Below are 11,702 nucleotides of genomic sequence, written 5' to 3' on the forward strand. Positions count from 1 at the left end.
CCAAGAATCTTATTTATCTCCTTGGCTGTAATTCCTTTGGCCTCTCCCTCAATCATCACGGATAGCCACTTTTCAACTGTGCTACCATCAGTGGCAATTTTTGTATTCATTATGTTTTTCAAAGAACAAAATTCATTGCACAGGTTATCCTGATTTACGTCTACCTGAATATGAGTAAGCATGTTCAGAAAATCATTAAAATTAACCGAATTCTTTAGGGACAGTGGGAGCAAGGACTGAATTGTAGCACTGTCAGCAATGCTTACATTTTTACAATGTAAGTATGAAAGGTATCATAAAATTCAACAAGATTATTTTGAATTCTCTTCTGATTGACAGGATCTAACCTATTTAAAATCTTGTGTCTATTGCTTCAAAGAAACACATCATTTTTTCTTTGTAAAATTTTCTTTGACAAAGCTTCAATGGCACTACAAGACTCCATTATAGTTAAATCTGAAATCTCTAGATATTTAGAGGTTTACAAAATAATATTTGCACTGTAAGAAAAAAAATTGAAGATATACTTCGAGAATTAAGATTTTGCTTGGATCCTCATCACTAAAATAAAATTCCAAAACTTTAGGTGTTTCATTTGTGCTTTGAAAGTAACTTATTATTGGCTCCCAGTTCTTTATTAGCCTATCAACAGCTGGTGTGAGGGACAGCCACCTAGTAGGCACATGCCTTAAAATTTCACAGCAATCAGTGCCAACAAAATTTTAAAAAAAGATCTTAATGCTTACCTGCGTTTTGCTGACACTGAAGAGTGTCCATAAATCTTAACAACTATCATTTCTATGTCCACATCTAAGACATTAGAAACATATTTTCTGCCATTATGGATTATGTGATTTGTGCAGTTTGCTTTAAATATTTTGTTATTTTTCTCACTCAACAATTTCATCATGGATTTATTTTTGCTATAATTGATGACGAAATGTTATTTACATTTAATGAATGAGATTCAAGACTGTTTTCTATTAAAGCATGAATACCACTAGCACTGTCATCTCCTTGTTCCACTAAATCTAATAATTCAAAGTACCTGATTAATACAGCAAACATTTTCCTGTACCTGAAATTCGACGCATCTGAAGCCACAGAAAGAAAGGTGCTACACTAATATGGGTCATTTAGCACATCTAGGAAATCACTTACACTTCTAGGCGCTAATACGTTGTTTGCAATAGACTCTGCTTTAGTCCTACCATAATGTATTTTTTTGGGCACATCCGAATCCATAAATACGTTCTTAGCAAGTTTATTCACACAGTCCATGCTAATACAACTTAGGTTGTGTTTCACTATATGATACGCAAACAATAACTCACCCGCTGGAACTTTGTCACATTCACCACTGAAGGGAATACCACTTAGGCACTGAAAATAGCTGGATATCTTAGATGTGTTACTTCCTCTAACTCTGCTTTTGTGTCCTTTGCTGTTGGCATACTGCTTACAGTCAGTATTACCACCAAGTGCTACGCTGAATTCACGCTTGCAAAGGGTGCAATACACTTTAGAATTGTTTCCTTTTACAGGATTAACCCATAAATGCGTTTCTTCCCATTTCTTCCGATATGTACTGAAGTACTTTCCTCCCCTTTTGAACAGAGTTTTGGATTCTTCCTTTTCGCGCAACTCGGATTAGGCGGAACGACAAAGAAACAAGATAATCGCAGTGTGACTCGCAACACAGTGTTATGTTTTATGTTCTCTACATATCGATGTAGTAACAGTATCCATAACACTATGTCGTATCGAAACTTCCTGGCAGATTAAAACTGTGTGCCGGACCAAGACTCGAACTCGGGACCTTTGCCTTTCCCGGGCAAGTGCTCTACCGACTGAGCTGCCCAAGCACGACTCACGCCCCGTCCTCACAGCTTTACTTCTGCCAGTACTGAGCTGTGAGGACGGGGCGTGAGTCGTGCTTGGGTAGCTCAGTCGGTAGAGCGCTTGCCCGTGAAAGGCAAAGGTCCTGAGTTCGAGTCTCGGTCCAGCACACAGTTTTAATCTGCCAGGAAGTTTCACATCAGCGCACACTCCGCTGTAGAGTGAAAATTTCATTCTAGACTATGTCGTATCGATTAATCGATGTTGTAACGATCATCCAGCAACGAGATTTGAAAAATATGTGGCAGGTTTAAACCTTAATCTGTGTCCTTTTGCCAGCTGGGGTGGACGAGTGGTTCTAGGCGCTACAGTCTGGAACCGCGCGACCGCTATGGTAGCAGGTTCGAATCCTTACTCGGGCATGGATGTGTGTGATGTCCTTAGGTTAGTTAGGTTTAAGTAAGTCTAAGTTCTAGGGGACTGATGACCTCAGAAGTTAAGTCCCATAGTACTCAGAGCCATTTGACCCATTTTTGTGTCCTTTTCTCAAATACGGGAGATTGTATCTCCTGTATAAAAGAAAAATGGGAGATAGGGAAGGGAGAAACATGTGTAGGGTGAACAGTACCACAGCAAAAGCCACATCAAGAAACAATGTTGAGACTGCCATAAATGGACAGACTGGCTATCAAGCCATAGGCCCTGAGGGAAGCGGTGCATGTGTGGAAGTGGAAGTAACCTCCATTAATCTTTAAGAAAATGGTTGGGAAGTGGTGCACAAAAATAAATGTGCTAATAAAAATAGCGACTGCCAAGTAAATAACTTATAGATATAAGGATAAAAGCCTAGAACCTGTTGTGGGTCATTTATAAACATAACATTTAGAATTAAAATCTCTTAAAAATTGTTGCAATATTTTTATTTTTTTTAAACATAAGAAAACTTTATAAGAAAATGTAAAATGGGGGAATGGCCACAGTAAAGGCACCAATGAAGAAAAGGCAAGGAGATAAGGCAGATGAACCAAGCTCATCACTTAAGCAATCACAATTGGCCAAAATGGCTTGATGCCAAAAATCTGTTCGAGAATTCAGTGTTTGGTTTGAAGGTTCTTTTAACACAGGAAAGATTTCCAGCTCTTCCAAGATATTAGGAAAGTTGCCCTTGCATTCCGTATGCAAAATTGTGAGACAAGATGTAATACGAGAAATTGAGTGACCCATTTCAGGTAAATGAGAACTCAAGCTAGAACTGGAACCCAGACCAGAAATATGTCCCTTAAACCTAACTTCAAAGAACTTTCCAGTTTGGCCTATATACTTAGACTGCCAATCTTCAGAGGTGAAGCTGTAAGCGCCTGATGACTTGCATATTTCGTTCTTAAGAATAATGGTCTGAGGTTTAAAAATAGGGAGAAGGCAAAACAGGAGCCCCAAAAGTCATCGAGTGTTTACATCATCACTGGTGAAGATTGTTAGTCTAAGAACACAGTCCCAACCTGAAAAGTCCTTTGTAGTTTGGTTTAAGGAACATGTTTCGGGTTCAGACTTCAAATCAGCCTTAAGCTTGCATTTATCTGCAACTGTCACTCAGGTTCTCGATTACATCTGGTCTTACAATTTTGCATACAGAATGCAAGGGTAACATTCTTAATATATTGGATGAGCTGGAGATATTGTGTGCATTAAGAAATTCTTAAAAACAAACATTAGATTCTCAAACTGAGTTAAGGCATAAGGCCAGTTTGGCCAACTTTGATTACTTAAGTGAATAGCCTGGTTCATCAGCTCTCTACCCCTTACCTCCCCTTCCTTGGTGTCTTTGCTGGGGCTATTTCCCACTCCCCTTTTAAATGATTTTTAAAAATTTTCTTAAATTTAAGAAAAAATAAAGAAACTGTAAGAATTTTTAAGATTTTTCAAATCTAACCATTATGTTTATAAATGGCCTACATAGGTTCTAGGCTCTTATTCTTATGTCTGTAAGTTATTCACTTTCCAAGATGCTACTCCAGGCAGGTGTAAAATGAATGTGTGCAACAGAAAATAATAAATGGTAAAATGAAGTTTTGGCCCTGTCTGACTACCCCCTGAAGCAGATCTTAGGATCTATTAATTCTATAAATTACTATCTAAACATAAATGAATGACGAAGGAAATTAATCCTACTAAATGATAAACATTGTTCTTGCTTATATATTAGCTGTAGATTAAAAAAAAACTTTATATTACAAAGTTTGCATTTCCTAAGTAAAATTATTAATCAATTGCCCAACTCTACCCCTTATTATGACTGCCCGATCTAATATCAATAACACGAAATGACTGACATCATCTACATACCAAACACTAGAAGACACACCTTTCAAAGATGGTCTACGGTTGTGTGGAACCTCAGTGGAAGTACACTAACAGGATCACAGCTGTTTAGCTTTATAGCCCTAATAAGCGCAAGCAATTTGTGATATCACCGTATGTACTGCATCTGGTGCATCGGCGTTCTAGTTCTTTTAAACGTCTGTGTCGATGAAAGAACACCAGCCACAAAATAAAAACTCTTTCAAACACCAGGACGGCAGAAGGCGATCCTTTGACTAATATACTCTAATACTGTCTTCTCCTCCCTGTGTTCACCAGACGAGAAACGCGAACTCGTAGCCACAAGGACGAAGTTCAGATAACGTCTCAACGTAAGTATAGATAGAGGAAGTGCTCTCAATTATGAACACTGCATACTCAACGACAACTTCCAACCCGGAGGGGAGGTCCAGAATCGTATAGGTTCACAACAGTACAGTACCTAACTGTTCTAACTATAAACTCTCCTGAGAGCAAAGACAGCAAGTCTGTCTGCACCAGCAAAGCTGATATCGAGCGATCGTCACACACGGGCGCTCACAGCGGAAGATCTCGTCTCTCCACTGCTGGCCTCCTAGCAAGGCTCAGCTCCCCATCATCGTAATTCCGAAAACGAATCGTATTCCCGAAACCACGGAATATTCTCCTACTCTACAGATTCTTCTGAATGCTGACCAAACATATTTGTCTTTTGTCATACAGTGCGGAAGGTTTGCGAGGAAATACCTATGCTCATATAATGGTACGCTTCTGAGTAAAAATCCTTGGAAATAACCCAGCCTGTGTGGTTTGCGAGGTGCTGTTTCTTCGTTTCTCTCACCTGCATCCAAGATTTGCAAAGTTCGGAAGTTATCCTTCCAGCCCTACTACAATAGCGGCCGGCCGCCACTGTATTGTGACTTCGCTCTCAAGTGTCCAGACTGTCCATCTTGGAACTTCCTGTGTGGAGTTGAACCACTACACCTGTACAGGCTTTCCGCCCAGAGCCTGAGTTCTGCCTGTCATTTCGTCTCCATTGGCATTCCAACCTCTACTAGTATAGGCAATCATTCATTACACTGTTTTTATAATAACTATCAGCCGCCTTTAGTGAATTAGCAGTCTAGTTAAAAGTTGATTAACTCTCTACAGTAAATTGATTTCTTAGGATGGATAGGATGTGTGACTGCTGTGTGCAGACGCATGAGGAGATGGCCACTGTTCGCAAAAAGTTGAACATGTTGATGGCCGCAGTCGGCGGTGGGGAGTCTGGTGCATCGCGTGGTACACCCCAGGTGTTATATGCTTCACCAACTGTCCCTGCTGTCGAGACATCTTAGTGGGTACCGGGCGCAGTTGGGGCACCCTCTCCACAAGGGGAGTGGCGGATTCAGCGGCGTTTGCGGCGCACGAGGCGGAGGGTCAATGTGGAGGCTGGTTGCGTGGCATCGCCTGCTCTGGCTGTGAGTGGACATGTGGCCGCTCCTTCAGCAAGGTCTGAGCAGGCACACAGGGGGGAGGGGTTTATTAGTGATTGGGAGCTCCAACGTTAGGTGGGTGATGGAGCCCCTTATGGAAATAGCGGAAAGGTCAGGGAAGAAGACCAGTGTTCACTCTGTCTGCTTGCCGGGGGGTCTCATCCGAGACGTGGAGGAGGCCCTGCCGGCGGCGATAGCCAGCACTGGGTGCACCCAACTGCAGATTGTTGCTCATGTCGGCACCAATGACTCCTGCTGTCTGGGTTCAGAGGTCATCCACAGTTCATACAGGCGGTTGGCAGAGTTGGTGAAGGCGGAAAGCCTCGCTCGTGGGGTGGAATGTGAGCTAACTATTTGTAGTATCGTTCCCAGAACAGATCACGGTCCTCTGGTTTGGAGTCGAGTGGAAGGCTTAAACCAGAGGCTCAGACGATTCTGCGGAGATTTGGGGTGCAAATTTCTCGACCTCCGCTATCGGGTGGAGAAATGTAGGGTCCCCCTGAACAGGTCAGGCGTGCACTAAACGCAGGAAGCGGCTACAAGGGTAGCGGAGTACGTGTGAAGTGCACATGTGAGTTTTTTAGGTTAGAGAATTCCCTCCCTAGGCCCGACAAGACGCCTCCTGAGACACGGCAAGGTTGGAGTAGGCAAAATGCTACAGGGAATAACAATATTAATCTGCTGATAGTAAACTGCAGAAGCATCTATAGAAAAGTCCCAGAACTGCTATCATTAATAAACAGTCACAATGCCCACATAGTACTAGGGACAGAAAGTTGGCTGAAACTAGATGTAAACAGTAATGAAATTCTAAACTCAGATTGGAATGTATACCGCAGAGACAGAATGGACAGTGAAGGGGGAGGCGTGTTATTAGCGATAAGAAGTGCAATAGTATCAAAGGAAATTGACGGAGATCCAAAATGTGAAATAATTTGGGTGAATGTCACGGTTAAAGCAGGCTCAGACATAGTAATTGGATGTCTCTATAGGCCTCCTGGCTCAGCAGCTGTTGTAGCTGAGCACCTGAAGAATAATTTGGAAAATATTTCGAGTAGATTTCCCCACCATGTTATAGTTCTGGGTGGAGATTTTAATTTGCCGGATATAGACTGGGAGACTCAAATGTTCATAACAGGTGGCAGGGACAAAGAATCCAGTGAAATTTTTTAAAGTGCTTTATCTCAAAACTACCTTGAGCAGTTAAACAGAAAACCGACTCATGGTGATAACATATTAGACCTTCTGGTGACAAACAGACCTAAACTATTTGAAACAGTTAACGCAGAACAGGGAATCACCGATCATAAAGAGGTTACTGCATTGATGATTTCAGCCGTAAATAGAAATATTAAAAAAAGTAGGAAGATTTTTCTGTTTAGCAAAATTGACAAAAAGCAGATTTCAGAGTACCTGACAGCTCAACACAAAAGTTTTGTCTCAAGTACAGATAGTGTTGAGGATCAGTGGACAAAGTTCAAAACCATCGTACAATATGCATTAGATGAGTATATGCCACGCAAGATCGTAAGAGATGGAAAAGAGCCACCGTGGTACAACAACCGAGTTAGAAAACTGCTGCGGAAGCAAAGGGAACTTCACAGCAAACATAAACATAGCCAAAGCCTTGCAGACATACAAAAATTATGCGAAGTGAAATGTAGTGTGAGGAGGGCTATGCGAGAGGCGTTCAATGAATTCGAAAGTAAAGTTCTATGTACTGACTTGGAGGAAAATCCTAAGAAATTTTGATCTTATGTCAAAGCGGTAGGTGGATCAAAACAAAATGTCCAGACACTCTTTGACCAAAATGGTACTGAAACAGAGGATGACAGACTAAAGGCAGAAATACTAAATGTCTTTTTCCAAAGCTGTTTCACAGAGGGAGACTGCACTGTAGTTCCTCCTCTAGATTGTCGCACAGACGACAAAATGGTAGATATCGAAATAGACGAGAGAGGGATAGAGAAACAATTAAAATCGCTCAAAAGAGGAAAGGCCGCAGGACCTGATGGGATACCAGTTCGATTTTACACAGAGTACGCGAAGGAACTTGCCCCCCTTCTTGCAGCGGTGTACCGTAGGTCTCTAGAAGAGCGTAGCGCTCCAAAGGATTGGAAAAGGGCACAGGTCATCCCAGTTTTCAAGAAGGGACGTCGAACAGATGTGCAGAACTATAGGCCTATATCTCTAATGTCTATCAGTTGTAGAATTATGTTCGAGTATAATGACTTTTCTGGAGACTAGAAATCGACTCTGTAGGAATCAGCATGGGTTTCGAAAAAGACGATCGTGTGAAAACCAGCTCACGCTATTTGTCCACGAGACTCAGAGGGCCATAGACACGGGTTCACAGGTAGATGCCGTGTTTCTTGACTTCTGCAAGGCGTTCGGTACAGTTCCCCACAGTCGTTTAATGAACAAAGTAAGAGCATATGGACTATCAGACCAATTGTGTGATTGGATTGAAGAGTTCCTAGATAACAGAACGCAGCATGTCATTCTCAATGGAGAGAAGTCTTCCGAAGTAAGAGTGATTTCAGGTGTGCCGCAGGGGTGTGTCGTAGGACCGTTGCTATTCAAAATATACGTAAATGACCTTGTGGATGACATCGGAAGTTCACTGAGGCTTTTTGCAGATGATGCTGTGGTATATCGAGAGGTTATAACGATGGAAAATTGTACTGAAATGCAGGAGGATCTGCAGCAAATTGACGTATGGTGCAGGGAATGGCAATTGAATCTCAATGTAGACAAGTGTAATGTGCTGCGAATACACAGAAAGAAAGATCCCTTATCATTTAGCTACAATATAGCAGGTCAGCAACTGGAAGCAGTTAATTCCATAAATTATCTGGGAGTATGCATTAGGAGTGATTTAAAATGGAATGATCATATAAAGTTGATCGTCGGTAAAGCAGATGCCAGACTGAGATTCATTGGAAGAATCCTAAGGAAATGCAATCCGAAATCAAAGGAAGTAGGCTACAGTATGCTTGTTCGCCCACTGCTTGAACACTGCTCAGCAGTGTGGGATCCGTACCAGATAGGGTTGATAGAAGAGATAGAGAAGATCCAACGGAGAGCAATGCTCTTCGTTACAGGATCATTTAGTAATCGCGAAAGCATTACAGAGATGATAGATAAACTCCAGTGGAAGACTCTGCAAAAGAGATGCTCAGTAGCTCAGTACGGGCTTTTGTTGAAGTTTCGAGACCACACCTTCACGAGGAGTCAAGCGGTATATTGCTCCCTCTTACGCATATCTTGCAAAGAGACCATGAGGATAAAATCAGAGAGATTAGAGCCCACACAAACGCATACCGACAATCCTTCTTTCTACGAACAATACGAGACTGGAATAGAAGGGAGAACCAATAGTGGTACTCAAGGTACCCTCCGCCACACACCGTCAGGTGGCTTGCGGAGTATGGATGTAGATGTAGAAAGACACTCCATCACCTTTCATGCAATAAGCGTTAACAATTATTTACAAGGCGTACATGACAATGTCAGTCTCCTTTAAATATTCATATATACGATGTACAACGTAGCAAATGAGATCTAATTGTGGTTGTAGTTCACGGTAAAGTGCGTGGATGAGTGCTAGGAAGGTGCAAAAATTAAAGCCACCTTACAATACCCCCACCTAACGAACTATACTGTACTAGGATGGGAGAATTCTTATAGCATTATCTCATCTAGTATAATATAACCATCAAATGTCTGTACAAGTGAATTAGTAAGAATACAAGGGCAGAGGAGCAGTTGAATCATGATATGTTCTTCTACATCATTCATGGGTTTACTGCCATAAATTTACTTATTACATATTTATTATAATCTGTCTACCTATTATGTTTGGAACATTGTTTCGAGACATGACAATTGGAATAAACAATAGTAAAAGAATGAGATTTTCACTCTTCAGCAGAGTGTGCGGTGATATGAAACTTCCTGGCAGATTAAAACTGTGTGCACCGACCGAGACTCGAACTCGGGACCTTTGCCTTTCGCAGGCAAATGCTCTACCATCTGAGCTACCGAAGCACAACTCACGCCCGGTCCTCACAGCTTTACTTCTGCCAGTATCTCGTCTCCTACCTTCCAAACTTTACAGAAGCTCTCCTGCGAACCTTGCAGAACTAGCATTACAAAAAAAGAAAAGAGGGAGTTCCCATCATTCCCTAGGCTTACCGCCCACACTCTCTGTCATTCATCCATCCCTAAGACGTAGGTTCTGGCAAGAAATATTAAAGTAAAGTATCCTAATCTTTCCAAAGTGGTCGTCAAATAAATTACATGTGTTTCATTTAGCTATTGATATGCAAAACAAGCAATTACATCAATTATTCAAGAGGTTATCTATTGGCCATTATACAATTATATAAAATTCTGTGAAACATGCTACGTAATTTCACTTGGTCATATTTATGCTCTTGGCTTACATTACAAAAGAAACATTATTTCACAAACTGATTGACCAAGACAGGTTTTTCCTTAACGTGTATACCCTTTAAACATTTCCAAAATCTTATGTTCTAAAACATTCTTTGACAAACTACATTTACATTTACTGTGACAATTAATATTTATAATAAGAGGTCAGATCGACCACCAATTTTAACTAATGTGTTTGTTCACAGTGTGTAACATGTAAAACATAAAAACATTAAAAACCCATAGCACCATTAAAAAAGAAAATGACAAACAATAATTTTACATAAATACATATACAAATAAAATTCTGGAAATACACAAATATATAAAAACAGTGAAGGGCATAGCATCATTAACAAAAAAAACTACAAACAATAATTTTACATAAATACATACACAAATATTTTCTTAAGACAACTCTGAAAAATAAGTACAAAATGTTTACACAATGATAGATATCGGAAACTGTTAGTTTGTGGATGTAAGTGTTCAGTGTTCTCTACATTATACACCTTTTTTAATCAAGAGTCAAACACTGATTCGGATTTCACAACACACTTTTGTCTTCATTTGTGTACAGGAATGGAAGCTACAGTTTTTTTGTGAAATTTAGGACGCAAAGATCATTTGAGATGGGACTGTTGCCTTTACAAGTCAGTCTTTGGACCCTCAGCCGATTGTTGGTCTCTTCAGGTTACCAGTCTCTCGCAGAATAGATTATGTGGACGGATCCTCGGATTATACAGCCAGGTAAGTGGGTGTATGTTTGAAACGACCAAGTTTTCGTCGAATTTGCACACAGTATGAGGGAGGTACATTCTGCTAGGATTGTTATAGGTCACCTAGAATTCTTCTGCGTCGGCTAAGAGAAGTGTAATTGTGCCTAGTCTTCAGTTCTTCATGTTTGTTCTTTTACTATGTTTGTGTTCCTACTCTTCTGTTCTTCATGTCGCTTCTTGCTCTTGATATAACTATTGTATTTGGGATAAGGATATCGGTAACTGTTAACAGGTAGGTTATCTGTTTGGTGACACTATACATGGAACTAGAGTCATTGTGTGTGACTCAGATTCCTCAGAAGTTAGTGCCAGGTGACTGACTCCTACAGCTTATGATGTTATCAGACTCTGTCTGGTGGAGGACCGCAGAATAAAAGCAAATATAGTTCACATTCCGAACAGCTATTAGAAGTTCTGCTGTAGGCTTAACTGACTGTATTATGTGTGCAATTGATTTATCTCGTCACTATCATGTAGTATAACAGTGGAGACAAGCCATTGGTGGCCATTTAAACACCATTCTGCTGTGCTAGCCACGTTACCTGGTGCCATTGTCTGCCACTCGGCCGAGGTCTTCAGGCAGCCGATGAATAGCCCACGTCTGTGTCCGCCCATATCCGCCGCAACATGACTGACGGCGCCCCTTGCAACTGGACTGTTCCATCCACACACTGTGTTGTTGCTTCCAGCGTGTCTCGAAAAATTTGTTTTGCGCATCCTGTGCTCACTAATGCCCACAATTAGTTTCCGATTTACAACAAGTACTATGTAATACATAACACAATTTACTGACATTTATGAAATATTAAATTTTAAGATGCATTCACTA

The 11,702-nt window shown here is 40.9% G+C and overlaps 1 non-coding gene across 1 annotated transcript; it reads right to left on the reverse strand.

The window, feature by feature from the left end:
• Positions 1 to 9,630: 9,630 nt before the first annotated feature.
• Trnar-gcg lies at positions 9,631 to 9,704 on the reverse strand. Its single transcript has one exon. It is a non-coding gene; the product is annotated as a tRNA-Arg (tRNA).
• Between the last annotated feature and the right edge of the window lie 1,998 nt (positions 9,705 to 11,702).

Source organism: Schistocerca piceifrons, chromosome X, assembly GCF_021461385.2.
Source record: "Schistocerca piceifrons isolate TAMUIC-IGC-003096 chromosome X, iqSchPice1.1, whole genome shotgun sequence".
Classification (NCBI taxonomy): Eukaryota; Metazoa; Arthropoda; class Insecta; order Orthoptera; family Acrididae; genus Schistocerca; species Schistocerca piceifrons.